Source organism: Ranitomeya imitator, chromosome 5 (genome assembly GCF_032444005.1).
Source record: "Ranitomeya imitator isolate aRanImi1 chromosome 5, aRanImi1.pri, whole genome shotgun sequence".
NCBI lineage: Eukaryota > Metazoa > Chordata > Amphibia > Anura > Dendrobatidae > Ranitomeya > Ranitomeya imitator.
In genome coordinates, this window is record NC_091286.1 from 603164330 (window position 1) to 603189750 (window position 25421).

Consider the following 25421-nt stretch of genomic DNA (forward strand, 5'->3'; position numbering starts at 1 on the left):
GCTGCAAGCAGCGAGGAGAGTATGGCATTTTTTTTTTTAATTGCAGCAGCAATGGCACAGCTTTATATGGCACAGCTATGGGGCAATAATGAACGGCGCAGAGCACTATATGGCACATCTATGGGGCAATAATGAACGGTGCAGAGCACTATATGGCACAGCTATTGGGCAATAATGAACGGTGCAGAGCACTATATGGCACAGCTATGGGGCAATAATAAACGGTGCAGCGCACTATATGGCACAGCTATGGGGCAATAATGAACGGTGCAGCGCACTATATGGCACAGCTTTATATGGAGCATCTATGGGGAAATAATGAACGGTGCAGAGCATTCTATATAGCACAGTTGTATATGGAGCATCTATGGGGCAATAATGGACGGTATGGAGCATTTATTTTTATTTTTGAAATTCACCGGTAGCTGCTGCATTTTCCACCCTAGGCTTATACTCGAGTCAATAAGTTTTCCCAGTTTTTTGTCGCAAAATTAGGGGGGGGGGGGGGTCGGCTTATACTCGAGTATATACGGTAGTTATTCCTTTACTGCAAGTTTGGTATGAAACCACTGTTTCTTTTTACATTTCGGCAGACACCTTGCACATTTTATGGTCACAAATTCCCTATATGCCGAGATAAAAAAAACACTTCAAGCTTTTGCCTCCGTAACGGCAGATCCCCCTGCTGCATTGCTAAATCGTTCCAGTATATAGTGATGTTTGGTGGTGGTAGCCTGGGGTGTGTCGGGGGGCATAGAGCCGGTTACCCCAAGGAGCAAGGTTTCAGAGGAAATAGAAAAAAAAAAAAATAGCAGCAGAGTCACTAATGCTAAAGATCTGGACCAGTGCACATGTCCTGGACTTCTGGCCGATGCCCCATATCTGCAGGAGAGTGCAGCTATTTTTTTGGGTTTTCCCTTAAATGGCCACAGTGTGAACGTGCTCCTATACATTGCATGTATACCAACTTACAGTCACGGCCAAAAGTATTGACACCCCTGCAATTCTGTCAGACAATACTCAGTTTCTTCCTGAAAATGATTGCAAACACAAATTCTTTGGTATTATTATCTTAATTAAATTTGTCTTAAATGAAAAAACACAAAAGAGAATGAAGCAAAAAGCAAAACATTGATCATTTCACACAAAACTCCAAAAATGGGCCAGACAAAAGTATTGGCACCCTCAGCCTAATACTTGGTTGCACAACCTTTAGCCAAAACAACTGCGACCAACAACTTCTGGTAACCATCAATGAGTTTCTTACAATGCTCTGCTGGAATTTTAGACCATTCTTCTTTGGCAAACTGCTCCAGGTCCCTGATATTTGAAGGGTGCCTTCTCCAAACTGCCATTTTTAGATCTCTCCACAGGTGTTCTATGGGATTCAGGTCTGGACTCATTGCTGGCCACCTTAGAAGTCTCCAGTGCTTTCTCTCAAACCATTTTCTATTGCTTTTTGAAGTGTGTTTTGGGTCATTATCCTGCTGGAAGACCCATGATCTCTGAGGGAGACCCAGCTTTCTCACACTGGGCCCTACATTATGCTGCAAAATTTGTTGGTAGTCTTCAGACTTCATAATGCCATGCACACGGTCATGCAGTCCAGTGCCAGAGGCAGCAAAGCAACCCCAAAACATCAGGGAACCTCCGCCATGTTTGACTGTAGGGACCGTGGTCTTTTCTTTGAATGCCTCTTTCTTCTCCTGTAAACTATGTTGATGCCTTTGCCCAAAAAGCATTACTTTTGTCTCATCTGACCAGAGAACATTCTTCGAAAACGTTTTAGGCTTTTTCAGGTAAGTTTTGGCAAACTCCAGCCTGGCTTTTTTATGTCTTGGGGTAAGAAGTGGGGTCTTCCTGGGTCTCCTACCATACAGTCCCTTTTCATTCAGACGCCGATGGATAGTATGGGTTGACACTGTTGTACCCTCGGACTGCAGGGCAGCTTGAACTTGTTTGGATGTTAGTCGAGGTTCTTTATCCAACATCCGCACAATCTTGCGTTGAAATCTCTTGTCAATTTTTCCTTTCCGTCCACATCTAGGGAGGTTAGTTACAGTGCCATGGGCTTTACACTTCTTGATGACACTGTGCATGGTAGACACAGGAACTTTCAGATCTTTGGAGATGGACTTATAGCTTTGAGATTGCTCATGCTTCCTCACAATTTGGTTTCTCAAGTCCTCAGATAGTTCTTTGGTCTTCATTCTTTTCTCCATGCTCAATGTGGTACACACAAGGACACAGGACAGAGGTTGCGTCAACTTTAATCCATGTCAACTGGCTGCAAGTGTGATTTAGTTATTGCCAACACCTGTTAGGTGCCACAGGTAAGTTACAGGTGCTGTTAGTTACACAAATTAGAGAAGCATCACATGATTTTTTGAACAGTGCCAATACTTTTGTCCACCCCCTTTTTTATGTTTGGTGTGGAATTATATCCAATTTGGCTTTAGGACAATTCTTTTTGTGTTTTTTCATTTAAGACAAATTAAATGAAGATAATACCAAATAATTTGTGTTTGCAATCATTTTCAGGAAGAAAATGAGTATTATCTGACAGAATTGCAGGGGTGTCAATACTTTTGGCCATGACTGTATGTTCCAGCTCATTTCTTTGGTTTTGATGTAGTTTCTTGTACTTTGCCCAGATGCCCGGCTCCCCCTTTTTTGAGCCTGGCATTCTATCTATACAGCTTCCCAGGGGCAGTTGTTTGAAGATTCCAGCCAAGGTCCTGCTCTGCGCTTATTTACATTGAGGTCGGCTGACACAAGGTGAGATTTTACTGAGAAATCGAACCTCCCTGATTGGGTCCACCTTGTCATGGTGGCTTTTACATTAAAATAGTGTTAACTATGTAACCTTGGTAATTTGCATGTACCATCACTATTTACTTGCTACAGGGTATATGTTCATTTCAAGGTTTTTTAATGGGTTTTATCCATCAACTGCATTGGTGGCATCATCATCACAACGATACAGACTGTCCTGCAGACCGTGGGCACAAGCAGCACAATGAGGCCACTGCTACCTGTGCCAATCCACTGTGTGCAGGGGGAAAGATCGTGGCATAGGCACAAGGTGGCATTATAACTTTTGGAGGAACCGCACTAATACTTTCTAACAGGGGTAATCAAGGGGACATTATTACTGGATTTGGGGGCACAAAGCTAGCTTTTCACAGTAACTGGCAACCTCATGCTGAATCATTGCAGTTACTTCTTTCTACTGCTGGGTGCTTGTATTAAAGGAGGTTCTCCAATCAGTAATATGTACCCTATTTGGGTTGTTTAATACAGTAGGGTCCAACTGGAAAGGTGTCCTGGGGTACAGCTACTCCTTTGCTGATTGCTGGGGATTAGAGGAGCAGAACTAGCAAGAATTATTGACCAGATATACCAGTACATGGACTGGAGCTTGTCCCAGTGGGCAGAAGACACTGACGCATATGGCAAACGATTAAGTGGTCACCAATTTTAGAAACGACAAAACACGAGTTACACGTTAATATCCAATTGATATTTAATCCTAATCCCAATTTGGAGGTAACAAATGGATTCAACGAGCGACATGGCAGGAATTTTTTCCTCGATAAGTTACATCTGCTGTGAACAGGATTTAATCATGTAACCTAAATATCCATAATTGTGCATTAGGTATTCAGCTACGGCTCAGGAAGGAGACAAGGTGGAAGGCAACAGACAACTAATATCTGTCCAGAGGATTTGCTGAATTGATAGGTTCCGAATGCAGCGATTAGCGACTACTCTGCAGGGAGGAACGCTCACCTCCAGGATTGGCTACAGATCAGAAGAAGGTATTGAGCGGCCGTGAATCAGCAGACGAGTCTATCAGAGACAAATTGACTAACTGTTTAATTTGGAGGTTTATAAGACAAGTACGTCAATACTTTACCATTTGCATGGTGACTAACACATTTTGCTGGCTCAACGATCGGCAAACTCCTTTACAAAATATGGCACTACTTTATAAACACGTAGCCATAGGTTCAATTATAAAAATGTCACCAGTTGTTAAATAAGTTCTTGACGAGGATACATTTTTAATATGCTTTCAAAAGGTTTTCTTGTTAGGAACTCATAGGAGCAAGAAGTTATTGAAAAGAAAAAAAAAAAAAAAAAAAAAAGATCAAAATGTACAGACTTTATAAAGAATTTTGGCTTTTCGATCACTGCGGCATGTAATAGGAAACAATAAGAATGTTGCATCTAGACAAAATCGTATTGATAAAAAGGGCAACGCAGATCACAAAAAAGCCACACCTCAATCAACTGAAAAAAAAAAAAAAAGTAAGAACCACTGGCGGAAACAGACAGAAGAGGGAACCTGTGGAAGAGTAAAATATAGCTGGAAGAGCGCAAACTGAACAGAAGGTTCCGTTAGCAACAAAGAACCAACCAGGAAAGGTCAACTCCTTTTACAGGACCGTGCATGAGAAGGTTGCCCAAGACTGGGTTCACATAGCGTTGGCCACTTCGTTCACTGGCTCCTACGTAACTTATGTCAGAACTCCTGCAAAACGGGATTTGGGCGCATGCACCTGGATCGGCCCCAAGGGCCGTGGGGTACTCGGTACCGGGTCTGGTACTTTACAGGGGGATGTCACGGTGGCTGACCCGGCCCGTGGCCCTGGGAAGTCTGTGTAAAAGGGAAAGGTGTTTAAGGGGAATGTTCGTGACGCCACCTGTGGTATTCGGTCAGGGTGACCGACGCTGTTTTAATGGGTCCGCTGGGGTGATGTTATGGCAGCTAGATGGTATACCTTCCCACAGGTGAAGTATATCCCCTGGGCTTCCCGGTGTGTAAATAGTGAATGATGAATGGCGCAGTGGAGAACGAGGCAACAAGGTTGCAGTCTCTTTACCTTTACTGAAGACTTCAGCATCCAGTCCAGGGCACCAGATCACAGGGCAGGCAGAGTCCGGCCGGTTTGGCGGCAAGTCCAGAGTTCCCTTGTCCATGTGGAAATCAGTAGCCTTCCCTTGCGCTGCGGCGGTGTAGTCCCTTACTGCATAAGCTTCAAGTAAGGGCCTCACAGATGCGATGTCTCTCTCTGTCCCCCATAGGATAGGACAAAACCCGTATGACTGGTGACTTGAGCCTGTTTATAGGGTCTGTTAGATAACCAGGCTCTGTAGGTGTCACCGTGCCTCCTGGGTGTAGGTGCGGATAGGTAACCTGCAATTAGCTGTCCTGCCGGTCTCTGAAATAGGGCGTAGAGGTCCTTACTCACTCAGTGTTCCGGCTACCAGGATGTTGCGCCTCAGAAAGAGACAGCTTGAGTGGGGATGGTCCCCTTCTGGTATCCTCTCCTTTGTTTCGACTTCCCTCACGCTCGCTGCAATACAGTTCTGCCTTTCAATGTCTCTTTCTGGGAGCTGCAGCTCTGACGGCATGCACAGCTCCGTTTACCCTCTGTCCTCCTCAGACTCTGTCTGGGATATAGATAAATAATATATGGAGTGACCAAATAAATAGGAGCAGGGGGCTCCCCCTGGTGGCCTGGAGTGTGAATGTGTGTTGCATGTTTGTGATACCTGGATGCAGGTATCCTTCTTTGCCTCCAAAAATAATCTCATTCTCCCCAAGAGGAAAGCAATACCACTGCGACAATCAGGACCCTGGGGAACGGCACACCGATGGAGCCATTGACTATTATGATGGAGATGGACTCACGGTGTGGCATCATTTTCAGTCGCATTCACCTATTGGAGGTGGGTATCAGGACGTAGTACACAACATCCTATGGATTTCATGAAGGTGATTTCTCTAAAAGGGACAGCACAGAGACTCGCCTGCAATCATCTGCTCTTGCGCTGGTAGACTTGAGCATTTATTCAATTGTCTCATGTAAAACTATATTTCTCATGATAAGGAACATACACTGGCACAATTCAGACATTTTATTTTTTAGGGGATAGGAGAGCCTGATCACTGTGGCTTCATCCATGTGAAAAGGGGTCCACTTTCTGAGATAACCCCCTTTAGACACAATCATATAGAAGTCTGATTACCACAATTGTGTAAAAGTTTAATCATCCTGGGGGCGTGGCCTGTCTGCCGATGGAGTAGGTCGCACAGAGCGGGAGCTCCTTAGCCAGGAACCTTAAAGCGGCACATTTCTACCTCTCCGGTGTCCTCGTTTGCCTCCACGACATCGGTACTGGCTCCCGGTGCGTCGGTGAGTGTATGGGGAAATCCAGAGCTGGCACCCGTGACCCCTCCAGGAGAATTCCTGACTTCTTTGCGGCCACCCCGCAGCCACCGCCGGTATCCAAGATGGCGCCGTCCTCCCCCAGGCCTTCCCGCTCTTCACAACGCAACGCTCAGGCGTCGCAGTCGGGCGCTGCGGTGTCGCATCCAGGCGGAGCGGCGTCGCATCCAGGCGGAGCGGCGTCGCATCCAGGCGGAGCGGCGTCGCATCCAGGCGGAGCGGCGTCGCATCCAGGCGGAGCGGCGTCGCATCCAGGCGGAGCGGCGTCGCATCCAGGCGGAGCGGCGTCGCATCCAGGCGGAGCGGCGTCGCATTCAGGCGGTACGGCGTCTCATTCGGCCGACGGTCCGGTGACCGCTTCTCTCCTCAAAGGTCTACTTGGAGACCTCAGAACCTCCATCCAAAAGGATATGTGCACTATGCTGGCTGAGCTGAGAGGAGAGGAGAGGTGGCGGAGCTGGGTAATCGCACGGACCGTTTGGAACGCAAGATGGCGGAGCTAGTCTCTTCTCATAACGAACTCTGGGACGCCCATGAGACCCTGCAAACCCTGGCCGCTAAAACTCACTCTAAAGCCCTGGACCTGGAAGATAGGTCCAGGAGAAATAACGTCAAACTTAGAGGCATTGAGGAATCTGTCCTGGCAGGGGATTTGAAGCTATTTCTGCAGGACTTTATGGCGGCAGCCCTACCGCAGTTCGCGCCAAAGGACTTCATAATTGACCGCGTGCATAGGATCCCTAAACCCTCTGGCCTGGGGCCCTCCATCCCCAGAGATGTGCTGGCACGCATACACTTTTTCGAAATGAAGGAGGACTTTCTACAGGCCCTGAGGAGGAACCCAGCTCTTCCTGAAAGATTTGCAAGCATCTCAGTCTTTCCGGATCTCTCCCCGGGTACTTTGGCCCTGCGGAGGGCTTTTGCCCCCTATACTACCATCCTCAGAGAGAAGGGCATCCTGTACCGTTGGGGGTTCCCTACCAAGCTGCTCATCTGCAAAGACGGATCAATCACCACCTGCCTAACTCCGTCCCACGCAGCTTCTGCTCTCTCCAAATGGGGTCTCCCGACTCCAGACCCCTCGATCTCCGTGAACCTTTCTAAGCCTGGAGCTGGCGGAGGTCTCAGGGCCCGCATTACACCAGACTGGGAGGTGGCCTGAGCCCACTGCAACTATGGTTCCTGGCTATTTTCCCGCACGGATACACTTGGTTTTTCCTTTTTCGTTTTTATAAGCTGCGTTGGTTTCTCTTTTGAGAGTTCCCGCAGCATTTGTTTGCCCCATAGGTGAACTGTTTTTCTGATTCTCACCTTCTGGACTCAGAGTATCCCTGAATGGACCTCGGTCCACTGGTTTATTTGTCGTATGTCTTGTTTGTTTCCCTATTTCTCTCCTCCCTATTCCCGGTCTGCCCTTACTTATGTCCTAGTCTATTGGCCACATGTTTTCTATGCTTTTGCACAGGCTATCGGTGTCTGAGGATTGTAAAACTGTTTTTATGCCTTTCCAATGAGTATCTCACTGTATTCAATTAACGTTAATGGCCTCAACTCACCGGGCAAGAGGTCTGTGGTCTGGCGTCAGTTGGGCAAATCCCGCCATGATATTTTATGTCTTCAGGAAACTCACTTGCTGGAATGTGATAATCCCAGAATGCAATCAGGTTTATTCCCACATCAGTTTTTCGCCAATGGCCCGTCAAAAAAGGAGGGAGTAGCCATTTTTTTCAGCAGGTCCAACTCCTTTCAGCTGGTTCGCTCTATAGCGGACCCGCTGGGTAGATTCATTGTGGTTCTATGCCTTATTAATAATGCCCCCTATACTATTGCCTCGATCTACGCTCCTAACGTAGGGCAGCTTAAGTTTCTGGAGGGCGTTTTCAAAACTCTACACGATATCCAACACGGTCACAAACTGATTGCTGGTGATTTCAATGCCCCAATGTCTAGAGTTCTTGACTGCTCTGCCTCTTCCCTGACTAGATGCGAGATCGGGCCTCTAACTGACTCTTTCCACTTGCATGATGTCTGGCGATATCTGCATTGCGGTGAGAGAGATAACACATTTTTGTCTCCCAGACACGGTTCCTATAGCAGGATTGATTTTGTGCTGGTGAATGACGTGGCTCTTCCTCACTGCATCTCATCGGATATAGGCAGTATCACCTGGTCGGACCATGCCCCGGTGTCCCTTACCCTGAAAGACCCCTTGGCCATCAGACCTCCTGCGTACTGGCGTCTCAATGCCCATCTCCTTGCTGACCAATCCAACTCCCAATGTATAGAGGAGACCTTGGGGGAATTTTTTGCCTCCAATGATACTCCTGACATAGGTGATGACACCCTCTGGTTCGCCCACAAGGCGATAATTAGGGGTCATTTCATTAAGCTGGTGGCAAAGGCTAAGAGGAAGTACAATGCGGCCCTCCATTCAGCCCTAGACGAATTATCTCCTACCCCAGCGCTTCTCTCTGACCTTTCTAAGGCCCGAATGCATGTTCGTAATCTACTCCTCCACAAAGCTGAGAAGGCCCTGAGGAAAACTAGAGCCAAATTTTACACAATGGGGGATCGAGCGGGTGCTGTTCTGGCCAGACGTGTTAGGAAGAGAGAGGCTCAATCCAAGATCCCATTTTTGCTCAGGCCTGACGGCTCCCAGGTTCGCAACCCGATTCAGATTGCTGAGGAGTTTGCATCTTATTATTCCTCTCTCTATGACTTCGGGTCTGACCCAGGGATTCCCCAGCCTTTGCGTTCTTGGAGAGGGCTAATCTCCCCTCGGTCACCCAGGAGCAGCTCTCTTTCCTAAACGCTCCCATTGTCGAGTCTGAACTCTCACAGATTGTTAGAGAGGCCAATAAGAGTTCCTCCCCGGGGCCTGATGGCTTCTCTTTCCTTTACTATGCTCAGTTCTTCTCTGTCCTCTCGCCCTATCTTTTGCGCCTTTTTAATAATTGGTTGTCGGTTGGCAGTATTAGGGCGGAGGGGTTGGAAGCTTCCATTGCGACTCTCCCCAAACAAGGGAAACCCACAACATCTCCGGGGAACTTCCGCCCGATAGCACTTTTAAACTGCGACGTTAAGATTTATGCAAAAGTCTGGGCCAATAGATTATTCTCGGTCCTTCCTAGTCTCATCCACCCCGACCAAGTTGGGATTGTTCCTGGCAGACAGACCAGGGATGGCACCAGGCGTCTGATAGATCTCTTGGATGTGGTGGAGAGGGGGAGCCTCCCCAGTGTATTTCTGTCGCTTGATGCCGAAAAGGCGTTCGACAGGGTGCACTGGGGTTATATTGAACTCACACTGGAGAGATTTGGGCTCACCGGGCAGATTGGCAAAGCGGTTATGGCATTATATTCCAATCCATGCGCGTCGGTTCGATCGGCGGGATTCGGGTCTCGAACCTTTCCTATTCGGAATGGTACTCGTCAGGGCTGCCCCCTCTCCCCTATCATCTTTGCTCTGGTCATGGAGCCTTTGGCTGCCATGGTCAGGCAGAGCGCGGACATAAAGGGAATCGCGGTGGGGGGGGGATCTGAACATAAAATCGGTCTCTATGCCGACGACGTGGTCCTGACCTGCACCTCACTGAACGCGATCACTTCCATCCTGAGTTTTCGGCGGTTTCATATTACAAGCTTAATCTGACCAAATCCACAATTTTTCCCCTTTTCCTCCCCGACCCCCTTCAGATTCAAATTCAATCTCAATATGCGTTTATTTGGGCTCCCTTGGGCTTTACGTACCTAGGCATCAGGATAACTAAGCTAGATAACATAGTCCATATGAATTGTGAAGAAACTCTTTCGGAGGTTAGGAAGGGCATGGAGCAATTATCAAGTGCGTCCCTCTCATGGATGGCCCGCATACAAACGGCGAAAAGGCTATTCCTTCCCAAAATAATGTACCTTTTTCGGTGCCTCCCCCTTTTCATTCCCTCGAAGTTTATTTCAGCTTTTCAATCCCTTATAGACCGGTTTATTTGGAATAAGAAGCCCCATAGGGTCAAGCGTCGGATCATGTCCCTACTGTACTCTGTGGGGGGGTTGGGAGCTCCTGCGGTGCAGTCTTACTATAGGGCGGCGATCCTTGAGCCCCTTAAAATATGGTGGGAGGGGAACTCATGTTTGCCCTGGTTTCTGATTGAATCTCATTTTGCCCCCAAAAACTCGCTTGGATTGCTCTTGGAGCTTCAACTGCTTCAAGTTCCTCTTGTGGGCCCCTGTCTCCGTTCTATTAGGAATGCTTCTAAACTATGGGCGCTGCTTAGCACTTCCCATCTAATATTTATGTTTGACTGTTTCTTTGCAGGCTCTGGAGTGTGCCATCGGCCACATTTCTCTTTCCTCCTGGACGAGGCGTGGGGTGCTCCGGGTGGCGGACCTTTTCGGCTCGGACGGCATTTTGTCGTTTGAGGACCTCTCAGGGAGATTCTCCCTTACCAAGTCTGACTTCTTTCAATACCTGCAGATCCGCAGCTTTCTCAGGTCATGTCGGCCATTCGGGACGCCCCCGCCTTTGACAGAGGATCCGGCCCATAGATTCTTCAGACCGGCCACTATTGTGCCACATGGCATCTCCATAATCTATAAAGCCCTCATTTCATTTGGTTCTTCTGACAAGCTTCCTTTCATGTCTTCCTGGGAGTCCGCGCTGGGTTTTGAGGCCCCCCTGGAGGATTGGCAATTTGCTATGGTACACCCTTCCAGGTTCTCGTCTTGTCTTGGCCACTTGGAACAGGTGAAAAAAAAAATTCAGCTCCACTGGTACCTCACCCCCGTCCACCTGGCGAAGGTTTTCCCAGCTTCCTCCCCTCTCTGCTGGAGGAAATGTGGCGCCTTGGGGTCCTCCTCTCATATCTGGTGGTCGTGCCCGTAGATTCAGGTCTTCTGGCGCGAAGTGGAAGCTTTGATTGTTGATCTGACCCGTCTCCCCCTTGTGCTGAGTGGTCAGCTCGCTGTTCTAGGCATCTCCCTCATTGATCTCCCTTCCCCCCTTCGGCCCATAGTTTCTAATATCCTAGTTGCCGCTAGACAATGTATCGCGAAGCATTGGAAGTCCTCGGATGTCCCTTCCAGAGCAGAGCTGATCTCCAGGATCGACTTACACTTCTGCTATGAGGTTATTATAGCTCAGGGTCTATCGAGGAGAGCTAGGGTCCTCTCGTGGTGGGATCCCTGGATGTCCTCGGCATATATATCCCAGTCTGCTCTCTCCCTTATTTAAATTGTATGCTTCTCTAATTCTGTTTTTTTTTTTTTGCTTTATCAGACACTGTATTTGTGTATTGTGTACTGACTACATTGTGGTCTTTAATATGTTATGCATTGGACCTTTCCCCTTATCCCCTTTCCTCCCCCCCGTCTTCCTCTTTCATTCTCCCTCTTCCCCCTCGCCCTGAAGTTTTCTGATGTGTTGTTTAACATGTAAAATCTACTATATAAAGCTGAATGTGTGTATGTGTGTATGTATGTCCGGGATTGGCATCTGCACCGTCGCAGCTACAGCCACAAAATTTTGCACAGTCACACGTCGGGACCCCGAGAGCGTCATAGGCTATATTGTGAGGTGAAATTTTAACCCCGCGCGTTCCAATTCCCCAAACAATTTTGCCCCTATCTACATAATGGGGAAAAAAGTGAAAGGAAAAGTGTTGGAGGCGTTGAAGCTACAGCCACAAAATTTTGCACAGTCACACGTCTGGACCCCGAGAGCGTCATAGGCTATGTTGTGAGGTTAAATTTTAACCCCGCGCATTCCAATTCACCAAACAATTTTGCCCCTATCTACATAATGGGAAAAAATGAAAGGAAAAGTGTAGGAGGCAAATTGACAGCTGCCAGATGTGAACAAGGGGGACGTAAAGAGTGAGAGCGATGGCGCCAAAGAGTATATACCGTACAGTTGCTAAGGTGGGGCCCCGACATGGGATACTCACCACACACGGGGATATGAACACACACACAAATTGCGCCACACACTTCCACGTGCTTGAACACATATCACCCTCAGCACACATTTCACCACACATTCTCCAACCTCGCCACATAAAAGTCGAAACACAAAAGTCGCCGCTCAAAACTCGCCACGCGCAGAACTCGCCACATGCAAAAACTAGGCTCTTGCAAAACTCGCCACAAGTGCAAAACTCACCTCATGGAAAACTCGCCACACGCAAAACTTGCACATGCGGAAAAATTGCCACATGCACAAAAGTTGCAACACATGCAAAATTTCTTCACACAAAACTTGCACATACTCAAAAGGCACCACACAAAACTTGCCACGTGCAAAACTCGCCATGCGCAAAACTTGCTGCACACAAGTTGCTACACTAACCTGTCACATGCAACTCGACACACAAAAAGTTGCTACACGCATGTTGCCACACACAACTCATCTCACAAAAGTCGCTACATACATGTCGCCACACGCAACTCAACACACACAACTTGACAAACGAAACTCGCCCTAAAACACACACAAGTCTGGTATTATCCTTCAAAAATAAAAATCTGATTAATAAGCAGACAAACTACAACAATTGCACCATATAGGAAATACGGCAGCTGTCAGTCACATGACCTGTCTATTATGTGTATGTGTGAGCTAATATATACTGCCAGGGGGAGGGCTTCCTGCTGGCTGGGGATTTATCAGGCTGCCAATTTAGCTTACAAATACTGAGGTAAAAATACTGAGCAAATAACGTGTGAACGCGGTCTAATACAGGAGGAGATGACATACAGATATATACTATATACAGGGGAGATGACACACAGATATATACTATATACAGGAGAGATGACACACAGGTATATACTATATAGAGGAGGAGATGACATACAGGTACATATATATATATATATATATATATATATATATATATACACACACAGGAGGAGATGACATACAGGTATATACTATATACAGGAGGGGATGACACAGGTATATACTATATACAGGAGCAGATGACCTACAGGTATATACTATATACAGGAGGAGATGACATACAGGTATATGCTATATATAGAAGATGACATGCAGGTATATACAGGAGGAGATGACATACAGGTATATACTATATATAGGGGAGATGACACAGCAGGTATATAATATATACAGGGGAGATGACATACAGGTATATACAGGAGATGACATACAGATGTATACTATATATAAGGGAGATGACAAACATGTATATACTGAGGTGATGAGGTGAAAATGAGAGGTGTGAGGTGAAAATGAAAAGGTGTGAGTGCAAAATGAGAGGAGTGAGGAAAAATAGTGGAGTGATCAGAAAATGACAGATGTGAGGTTGAAATGACAAGTGTTAGGGGGGAATGAGAGGTGTGAGGGAGAAAATGAAAGATGTGATTGGGAAAATGAGAGGCGTGATGGGAAAATAAGAGACGTGAGGTGCTATAACTAACCACAGATATTTACTATGCCCAGGCAACGCCGGGCTCTTCAGCTAGTTTTCAAACATTGATTGGTTAAAAAAAAAAAAAAAAGTTTAATCATCCTCAAAATGAAAGGAGCACGAGACTTTATAAGAAAAACCATGGGGCTAAAGAACAGTTCTTGAAGGATTAAGCTTTTTATTATTATTGAATTCAGTTGGATTTTATTTAAACTACCGTAGTTATGGAGATCGGTCATTGCTCACATGGTTTGCAGGCTGCACGCAGTTAATCAACTGAATATAAATCAGTTAGTACGAAAATCTCAATTACCGCAGTGTCGGCTTGTGATCTCATCGTGCTCCCTCATTCACAGCCATTTCCTGCAGTCATATAGAACATGGAGACATGCATCTTATTCTGTGACATGGTGATATGGTCTATTCAGATTAACAAGGAGAAAATGCAGCAATAAGAATTGCAAGCTCCTAACCCATTCATGATCAGACTCTTATGCTTCCACATTTTTCCTTCACTCCTTTCACAAACCTAAGAGCAATGAAAACCATCACAGCTGTATGCAGGTGTGATTATTGAATACCAAACCTAGGTGGGGGGGCACAGATGAGAATTTTTCATTTTAAAGTTGTAGAGAAGTACAAGTCAGATGAGAACAAAAGTTGAACTTTTTGGCCACCAAGCTAAACATTATGGTGCCAAAACAACACAGCTCATCTCCCCAAGAACACCATCCCTATAGTGAACCATGGTGGTGGTAGCATTATGATGTGTGGATGTTTTTCAGGAAGCAGTGACAGGGAAAGTGGTCTGAGTCGAGGGAAAGATTCATGTGAGAAATACAGGGACATTCTAGAGCAAAACCTGTTTCAGTCTGTTAGTGATTTGACACTGCAACAGAAGTTCACCTTCCAACCAGACAATGATCTAAAGCAACACTGGAGGGGTTTAAGGGGAAAAGTGTAAGGGTATGTGCACACGATGCAGATTAAGGCTATGTGCACACGTTCAGGATGTCTTGCAGAAAATTCCGGACATTTTCTGCAAGAAATCCGCAAGAAAACTGCATGCGTTTTTGCCGCGGTTTTGCCACGGTTTTTTCCGGACACTTCCAAATGCATTTTGGAGTGGGAAATCCGCAAAAAAAACGGAAAATTAATGAACATGCTGCGTTTTTTGCCGCGATGCGTTTTTTTTGCGGAAAAAAACGCATCATGTGCACAAAACATGCGGAATTCATTCTAAATGATGGGATGCTTATTGTATGCGGGTTTTTTTGCAGTTTTATAGCATTTTTATCGGGAAAAAACGCGAAAAAAACGCAACGTGTGCACACAGCCTTAGTGCAGAACTGCAGCAGATTTTTCTGCAGCAGAAACGCTGCAGAACTGCACTGTGATTTACAGTACAATGTAAATCAATGTGAAAAAAAAAACCTGTGCACATGGTGCAGAAAAATCTGCGCAGAAACGCTGCAGATTTCAAAGAAGTGCATGTCACTTCTTTTGTGCAGTTCTGAAGTGTTTCTGCACCCCTCCATAATAGAAATCCATTGAAAATCTGCACAAAAAACGCACCTGCGGATTCTGCCAGGAGATGCAGATTTAGTGCAGCTTTTATGCAGAAAATTCTGCACCAAATCTGCATCGTGTGCACACAGCCTAAGGCCATGTTCACACTATGCGGTTTTTACTGCGGAACCGCGGCGATTTTGCCGCTGCGGGTCCGCAGCTGTTTTCCATGCAGGGTACAGTACAATGTTACCCTATGGAAAACAAACCGCAGTGCACATGATGCGGAAAAACCCGAAAAAAAACCGCGCTGAATTGCTGAGGAAAAAAAGAAGAACCATGTCACTTCTTTGTGCGGGTTATACCCGGGGTGGAGGAGAGGAGACTCTCTTCCAGGCCCCGGGAACCATATTTGTATTAAAAAAAAAAAAAAAGAATAAAAAAAAATCATGATATACTTACCTCTGAAGTCTCAGCGCTGCACGCGGCCATCCGGTCTCAGGTTTTCAATGAGACCAGGACCTTCGGTGACGTCGCGGTCACATGACCGTGACGTCACCGAAGGTCCTGGTCGCACAGCATCTTTGGAACCGGACCGCCGCCTGCAGCGCCGAGGAGATCGGGACGTCAGAGGGTGAGTATACCATGATTTTATTATTTTTAACACTACTATTGATGCTGCATATTGCTGCATATGCAGCATCAATAGTAGGGGTAAAATCCCGCAGTGGAACCCTCAGGACAAACCGCGATAAATCTGCAGGGATAACCGCAGCGGGTTTGCCCTGCAGATTTATCAAATCCGCTGCGGGAGAACCCGCAGGATAAAAAGGAACGTGTGAATGTGGCCTAAATGTTTTGTAGTGGCCTAGTCAAAGCCCAGACCTTAATCTAACTGAGAATCTGTGGTCAGACTTGAAGATTGCTGTTCACCAAAAGAAGCCATCTAAGTTGTAGAAGCTGGAGCAGTTTTACCTTGAGGAATGGGCAAAACAGGTTTCAGTTGTAGGCATGTTCTTTACATGAAATAATACAACCCCCCAAAAAAACAAAACAAACAAAAAAACACAAACTGAAATTCTAGGTTGAGAGGAAGCAAAACATGAAAAAAATGCCAATGGAGGGTGAGAAATATTTAGGATTGAGAGTCCTCAGTGGTCGATACCTTTTAATGGCTAACTGAAAACATGGTAACAAATTGCAAGCTTTCCAGACTATTCAGGTCTCTTCATCAGGCATAGAATAATGCAAAATTTGAAGAATCACATATTCATACACAAACAACCCAGAAAGAAATAATGCCATAGATAGGACAAGTGACATGAAGCCAAATTATCATTATGGGAGAAAGATAAACAGTTGTGGTCATAAATATTGGAACAGTTCATAGATAAGGAAGTCTAAATGTTTTATTGTCCTCTGATTGGGGTCTGGTTCTGTGTTGTGATGCCCCCACAAGGTAATTTACGCTATGTATGGACTTCCGGGAGCTCAATCAAATAACTGTTCGGGATCTGTATCCTCTACCACTCATTCCTAACCTCTTTGAAATCAGATTGCTGGTGCTAAATGGTTCTCTGACTTGACCTTCGAGGGAGCATATATTATCCAGGTCAAACTGGGGGGAGGGAAGGAGTGGAAAACAGCCTTTAACACACTAGAGGTGCATTTTGAAAACCTTGTCATGCCTTTCGGTCTTAATGCACCTGTGATCGTCCAACATTTCGTTAAGGATGTTTTTTCTCAGCTTTTAGGGAGATTTGGAATGATTTACTTAGAGGACATTCTCATATACTCATGGGATTACGAGACTCATGTTGAACATATCAGGCAGGTACTGTGTATTCTTAGAGAATAAATTACGGTACATACTAAACTCAAGAAATGCATGTTCAATGTGCAAGAACTTCCTTTTTTGGGCTATGTAATCTTTGCTGCGGGTTTTTGGATGGATCCCAATAAATTACAGCTATATTAAAATGGGACCATCCTGGTGACTTTAAGGTACAACGTTTTATTGGGTCTTACAAAATTACAGAAAATGTATTAACTCTTCTGCCATAGCACGACCTCTTATTGACATGACTAAGTTTTGTACATGTTTTGTACGCATTTAACAGTCTTAAAGAATCATTTTCGTTGGCTCTTATTAATACAGCCTGATGTGTCTCAGCCCTTTACCGACGAGGTGGATGTCTCTGAAGTGGGTGTAGGAGCGGTATCATCTCAGGGTCCGGCTCTTGGCAAGCTGCGTCCATGCGCCTTTTTCCTCTAAGAAACACTTGTCGGCTGAACGCAATTATGATACGGATAATAGGGAACAGCTCGCGATTAAACTAGCTTTTGAGAAGGGGCAACCTTTTTGGAAGGATCTATCCACCGTTACAGTGATATAGACCATAAGAATCTCCTCTACTTGGAGTCTGCAAAATTACTTCGCCGAGACAAACTCGTTGGTCGTGGTTTTTCAATATGTTTAAATTTTTTGTTACCTTTCGACATGGTTCTAAAAACATTATGGCTGATGCTTTGTCTTGGAGTATTACTTGGAGGAATCCTGTGAAGAACCTGTGTCTATCCTTCAGAAGGGAGTGTTGATGTTGGTGCTTTGTACCGCTTTTGAGTCTGAGATCACAAAGACTCAATGTAGCATGCAGCCTGGGGCTCTGAAGGACAAATCATTTCTTTATCTCAATCTGCGTCTTAAAATCTTGGAGATACATCACGATTCGGTATTCATTGGTCATCCTGGGGCTAAAAGAATGCTTGACCACATATTGCATTGCTTTCGGTGGCCTAAGATCCGGGAGGCGTGGGGGGGTACCCTGCTTCTGCCTATGCGCTTCTAGGGCCTCTCATACCCGGCTTTCTGGATGTTTGCAGCCTTTGAGTATTACCAGTCAACCATGGACAGGCATTTCTATGTATTTTATAACGGATTTGCCCACTTCTGCTGGTAATTTTGGTGATTGTTGATATGTCATTTTAGAAAACCTATTATATCGCCTTGCGGTCTTTAACAAATGCCAAAACTTTAGCTCAGGTGCGTGTTGAGATTGTTAAACTTCACACTGTTCCTTCTAATATTGTCTCAGATAGAGGAACTCAATATATTGCTACATTCTGGAGAGCTTTTTGTGCTCGGTTAGGGATTGAGCTATCGCATTCTTTGGCGTGTCACCCTCAGTCTAATGGGCAAACGGAACATTTGTGCTTTCCCCATTCCCTTTACAGACTAGTGCTACTCAGGAGCATAGTGAGGAACGAAACCCAGGAGTCCCCATCATCAGGGGTAATTCTGGGGACAGGTATAGCTAGGGACCCCTAGACTGAGGAATATATGAAGCAATTTGCTGTCCCACAATCAGACTGAAAGTAGAAGAAAAATGCTGAGGAATTATTAACGAGAAGCTTTCTAGTAGTTTTGCAAGATAAGGAAGGCCATTGTGTTTGAACAGACCTGGCTACCCTGGATCCAATACTCAGGAAAATAGAATTAGGCTTACCGGTAATTCGGTTTCTAGGAACCTTCCACGACAGCCACTTCGGAGGTTGTCTTCCCCGCCCTAATAGGGGACAGGAACACAAAGAGGTTAAATACCCCTCCCCTTCCTGCAACCACCAGTGTTTCCCTGGACACTAGCATGTATAATTACCACGAAAAATGCAGGAATCATCCAATAAGAAAAAAAAATCAGATAGGGAGGGAAATTAGTGCTGTCGTGGAAGGTTCCTAGAAACCGAACTACCGGTAAGCCTATTTTCTATTATCACCTTCCACGACAGCTACTTCGGAGTAATACCAACAGCTAATTTCTCTAGGGAGGGACCACGGCCTGCAGAACTCATCTGCCAAATGTTAAATCCCTATTGAAATTTAGCCTGTAATGTCTGGTGAACGTGTGAATGGACGACCAGGTGGCGGCTCTGCAGATCTGCTCTGATGAAGCATTCCCCCTCTCTACCCATGATGTTGCCATCGCCCGGGTAGAATGTGCCTTCAGAGAAGCTGGTGGATCAAGTTTCTGTGATGAGTAAGCCAGGCAAATAGACCGCTTGATCCAATTTGCGATCACTTTTTTTTTGCAGCTTTCTTGCCTTTGTTCCAGCCTGAAAACTGTATGAATAAATTTTGATCGATTTGCCAGGCTTCAGTCTGTTCCAAGTAATGTAGAACCACCCTGCGGACATCAAGGGTGTGAAATGTCTCTTCCTTGGGGTTGGAGGGGTTTGGACAGAATGAGGGCAGCACAATATCCTGGTCCCTGTGGAAATCCGAGACCACTTTAGGAAGAAAAGACTGATCTAGTTTCAGTATAATGCTGTCCGTAGTGAATATGAGATAAGGTTCTTGTATCGACAGGGCCTGCAACTTCCCTATGGGTCTAGCCGTAGTGATTGCGACTTAAAAAAAAAAAAAAAAAAAAAAACCCCACACGGTCTTGAGGGTTGTTTTTTTTATAGTCATTGAATCCAGGGGTTCAAATGGATTCTGAGTTAGACCTTTGAGAACAATGTTGAGGTCCCAGGGCGGGACTTTGCTACGGAGTCTGGGACGCATCCTGGATGCTGAAATCAAAGCATTTAATCCAGCGGTGGCTGGCTAAGTCCCTATCAAAAAAGGTGCTAAGGGCTGATACTTGCACCTTGAGCGTGCTAAGAGTAAGGCCCATTTCTAATCCTTTCTGTAAGAAATCTAAGACCCATGCAATATTGGGATGAAAGGGGTCTGGGGATTCTGGGAGGCACCAGGATGTAAACCTTTTCCAGACCTTGGTGTAGAAGGCATTGGTCATTGGCTTTCTGCTTTTTTGGAGGGTCTGGATAACTTCATCCGAGAGACCTCTGGCTTTTAAGATTTTGGCCTCAGTAACCATGCCGCCAGGCTCAGTTTGTGTAGATCCGGACGCAGTAGGGGACCCTGGTGAAGGAGGTAGACTTTCTGAGGTAGAAGCCAAGGACCATCTAGGGCCATATCCAGTAGGGCGCTGTACCAGCTCCTGCCGGGCTATAGTGATGCAATTAGGATTGTGGTAACTCGGTCCATCCTGATCTTCTGTAGCATCTTCGCCAGCATGGGAATGGGTGGAAAGGCATATGCGAGGTTGAACCTCCACCGCTGTGAAAATGCGTCTATACCTTGCGCTCCATCCGAGTGATAAAGGGAGAAGAATGTCTTTGTCTTTGCATTTTGACCGTTGGCAAACAGGTCCACTTCTGGGGTTGCCCACCTTGAGGTTAGAGACATGAACACGGTTTGGTCCAGGCACCACTCCCCTGGATGTATGTCTTTCCGCCTGAGTATTGTCTACTGAGGTGTACTGCCGTGACTGACAGAAGGTTCTTTTCGGCCCAGGAAAAGGATTCTTGCAGCTATCTCATTTAGACCGGCATACCTTGTTCCTCCCTGTTGTCGTAGGTAGGCCACTGTGGTCATGTTGTCCGAATAAATTAGAATGTGGTGATTTTGGATCAACGCAGATGACGCTTTTAAAGCTTGTTCTACGGCTTTCAGTTCCCGTAGGTTCGAGGAACTGCTGCTGATGTCTGCTGGCCATCGTCCCTGGAAGTGGTAACTGTCCACCACTGCACCCCATCCCCATTTGCTGGCATCTGAGCGGAGTGTCGTCAGGGGAAGCTGGTCCCAGCTCACCCCCTTTTGAAGATTTTGGTAATCCAACCACCAGTTTAGAGACGATTTTTCCGTGGACGGGGAGAAAGATCCTTTGAGTCAAGGGGACCTGTCGCTTCCTGGAGTGTAGGAGCACATAGGTCTGCAGAGTTCGCATTTGAGCCTGAGCCCAGAAGACTGCTTGGATGCATGCAGTCAGGGAACCTAGAGCAGACTCCCTGAGGGTTGGTGCTCGCTGGTGTCTGAATTTGGTTATTCTCTGGACAAGGTCGATCTGACGATCTCTGGGTAGAAACGATGTTCTTTCTTTTGAGTCCAGAATAACCCCCAGAAACTTTCTCCTCATGGAGGGACAGATTTCTGATTTGTCCAGATTCGGGATCCAGCCCAGGGATTTTAATATCTCCAGGGTCTTTGTCGCGTCTGCCTCCAGATGGGGGGTGGGGGGGGTAGATGGTGGCATGATGAGGAAGTAGTCCAAGTATGGAACTATACATATTCCCTGGCGACGGATGAAGACCATGGCTTCTGCCATGATTTTTTGTAAAGACTCGCGGAGGTGAAGAGATGCCGAAGGGTAGGACGTTGAACTGGAAGTGTTTGATTTGCTGCTCCTGTGAGACTGCAAATCTGAGGAATTTCCTGTGTTCTGGGTGGATTGGCACATGGTAGTACGCATCCCTCAGATCCACCGTCGCCATTACCCAATTCTGTCCGATGAGGGGAATCAATGATCTGATTGATTCCATCTTGAATCTTTTGTAGCGGACAGATTCGTTCAATGGTTTTAAGTTTGTTTATAATGATCCTGTTTCTCCCCGACGGTTTTGTTACCAGAAAAAGACGTGAATAATGGCCACGTCCTTCCTCCAGTTTTGGTACCTGTGAGATCACATTTGACTGGAGCAGATTTTGTAGATCTCTTAGTAAGGAGTTTTGAAGGTGTGGGGTTTGTAGGGTGGTTATTTTCAAGTATTATAGGTCTCTCGAATTCTATTTTTAGTCCATCTCGTATGGTACAAAGGACCCATTGATTTGTGGAGATGGACTGCCACTGGGTGAAAAAGAGTGAGAGACGACCCCCGACCGGAGCAGCGTCATTGCTTCTAGGATGTTTCAGCCCTTGTCTCCGTTAGGGTAACTCCATCTCCCTGTTTTGCCCTTGGGATTTCTCTGTTCAGGGAGCGATTTCTTTTTATCTGCTGCCATATCCAGGATAGGACCAAAAACATGATGGCCCTGGAAAGAGATGCTGCATAACTTGGAGATGAAGTCACCTCCCCAGGATTTTAGCCAGAGTGCTCTCCTGGATGAGTTGGAGAGGAAGGCCAAGCATCAGCTAGGAATCCTGTTGCTTTTTGCAGCAGGGGAAGGGAGTCTAGGATCTCCTCTCTTGGGGTGCCCTGTGCCAAATGATCCTTGAGCTTGCGTAACCAAATAAACAAGGATCTAGCTATGCACGTGGAGGCTATGTTGGTTTGTAATAGATTTGTGGAGGTGTCCCAGGACTTTCTTAGCAGGCTCTCCATCTTTCGATCCATTGGATCTTTGAGCTGCGAAGAGTCCTCAAAAGGAAGGGCCATTTTCTTAGTCACTCTGGACATCTGTACATCAAGGTTTGGTGCTTCCCATAAGGAGTTATCTCCGTCCAAGGGGAAACGGTTTTTCAGTTCTGAGGGGATGTTAAGACCTTTTTCAGGGAGACCCCATTCATGAAGAATAAAATCCTGAATATTTTTATGTACAGGAAACCCCTTTTGATCTTTGGGTTTTAACCCTTCAAACATTTCGTCCCGTACAGTAAGTTTAATTTCTTCGTCCTCCACCCCCATGGTGCCTCTTACTATACTGATTAAGTCACTCATATCCTCAGAATTGAAGTAATACTTTTTGTTCTCTGACTTAGGGGTGGGGGTGGAAGTGGAACCCTCATTCTCACAAATGTCCTCTGAACCCGAGGATTGAATCTCCCGAGTCAGACTCCACTGGGGCATTTTTCCTCTTTTTGGGAGGAGGTTAAAGAGGTACCAGAGTCTGGGAGAGGCTGGCCATGGAAGACTGGACCTCCTGCTTGATGAGGGTTTTTATGCTATCCAGGAGAGAGGGCTACTCAGCGCGTAGAACCTCATCTGTACAGGACTGGCAGAGCTTTTTCCCATATGAAGATGGGTGTCTGGTTGCACACACTTTGCATTTGCGGCTGACCTTTCTAGGATAAGAGACCTGTTCTCCCTAAAAGAGAGAAAAAAGTTCTTAAGCCGCTTGACAGTATATATATATGTATATAATGGATAGCTGGGGCTAACCTGCTACTTATAGTAGGAGGGGGCACGCTGGGTTCTGCAGATGCAGAACAAGGGTGTTTGTCACCGTCCATGCCCGTCCGTCACATCAGACAGGCCTTACCTGGTGGTCCCCCGCCGGATCTTTTAAAGGAGGATCGTGGGTCAGCGTGTTCTGTGCTCCTCCTCCTCGTAGCCCAATTGGAGGGGGGGGATCTTCTGAAGACGCCGCACAATGCTTTCCCGGATGATATAGGCCAAAACCCAGCAGCAGGAGCGCGCTCCAACGTGGAACGCACAGGGACTGACCGGAAGTGATGCGCGTCCCGCCGGAAGTGATGCGCGCAGGAAGCGACGCGCCATGCTGGGACGCGCGCCCCAACCAGTGAGCCCCAGCGCGGACCGTCCAGGATGCTGGAGGAGGAAGCTGGGGGGGCTACAGGAGACCCCCGGCATGCACGTCACCGCCCCACCCCCAAAGGAGGTGCAGGAGAGGTGGGAGGGTCCAGAGTCCTGAAGCCAGGAGCAGCACAAGAGGAGGAGAGGCAGGCCCCCGACCTCAGCTGCCCGGCTAGAGAAAGGTAAATGTGGAGCTCCGGTCACCGGCCACAGCAGCCCCTTCAGATTCTCTTCATGCCTGGAGCTGGATACAGGTGAAACGCTTTCTCAGGACTTTCCTTTTCTCCCCTCCCACCCCTTCTCATTTCTTGGTCACCTTTACTTCTGCATTGTATTCCTATCGGAAGTTTCCCTGTATCGTGACCTGTGTTTTGAGCATTTATATTAAAGGGGTTGGGCAAAACTAAGCGAATTTCATACTATGGGACAGACTCAAAGCTTTCAGGCCAGCATTCTGGAGCAAAAAGTTTTGAAATGTGAAATTTTGGCGCTACTAGTGGTTGAGCTAAAATTATGTGATTTTTGGTATTCTGAACCCATTTTCGCCCAACTCCGATGAAGTGGGAAAAGCTGGTATTAGACTGGGGTGACGAGAAGTGGGAGGTTTCGATGCACCGCCAAATCTTACTCTGGCAGGGCTGGAGTAGGAAGCGTGACGAGGCGGTTATCTACTCTCATATATCCAAGTTAAATCCAGAGACATGTGTTGTGAATTCTGCTCTTGGGCTCCCTCCGGTGGTTATGAATGGTAGTGCTGCGGTAGTTGGATCGCAGCATTTATCAGGTGTATCTATTTTTTGCAATTTGGGCTGGGCTATATAGCCTTGCTTGATCCTTTAGTCAGGGCCAGTTGTCCTTTTTTTTTGGAGAATTCACATCCCTTCTGGTCTCTCCTGTTTGCTGTGCTTGCTTTTCTTCTAAGATAAGTCCTGGCTTTGTTTTTGCTGTCCACCTGCTGTGGACCTTATAGTTCTGTGCATTTTCATGTTTTTGTCTTGTCCAGCTTAGTCTGTGAAGGATTTTTTGCAGCCTAGCTATTTCTCTGGAGATGCAGATATACCCTCCATGTCTTTAGTCAGATGTGGTGTTTTGTATTTTCTGTGGTGGATATTTTCTAGTGTTTTAACCCTGCTGTTCTGTTGGTCAAAAATGACCGACTTTGAACTTCAATATTCTTTAAAATATTCAAGATGCGGCTCTGAAACCCGTGGCCGACCGACCCATCCTCATTTAAGTCAATCAACCACAAGTTTCAGAACCGCATCTTGAACACCCCAAAAAATACCAAAGTTCAAAATAGGTCTCCCCAGACCGAACAGAACAGCAGGGTTAATACTGACCGCATAGTACTCTGTGCTATTCTTTCTTTTTAGCTAGTATGGCCTCCTATGCTAAATCTTGATTTCATTTCTGCGTATGTTATTTCCCTCTCCTCTCACAGTCAATATTTGTGGGGGGCTGTCTTTCCTTTGGGGATTTTCTCTGAGGCAAGATAGGTTTCCTGTTTCTGTCTTTAGGGGTAGTTAGTTCTTAGGCTGTGTCGAGGGGTCTAGGGAGTGTTCGGTACCCCCACGGCTACTTCTAGTTGCGCTGTTAAGTTCAGGGTTTGCGGTTAGTACAGGTTCCACCTTCTCTAGAGCAGGGGCCCCCAACTCCAGTCCTCAAGGCCCACCAACATGTCATGTTTTCAGGATTTCCTTAGTCTTGCCCAGGTAATAATTGCATCAGCTGTGCAATGCAAAGGAAATCCTGAAAACATGACCTGTTGGTGGGCCTTGAGGACTGGAGTTGGGGACCCCTGCTCTAGAGTACGTCTCATGCTGCTCCAAGGCCACCAGATCATAACAGTACAACTGGCCAACAATGAGTTAATTGCATCTCAGAAGAAGGGAGGAAAGATTGAGCCATTTTTTTTTTCTTTAGCCTGTTTGGTC

The 25421-nt window shown here is 46.4% G+C and overlaps 1 protein-coding gene across 2 annotated transcripts in view; it reads right to left on the minus strand.

Annotated features, from left to right (window-relative positions):
* The window catches only part of SH3YL1 (SH3 and SYLF domain containing 1), a 133747-nt gene that overhangs the window by 97619 nt on the left and 10707 nt on the right, over positions 1-25421 (minus strand). The gene's annotated exons all lie outside the window — the stretch shown is intronic.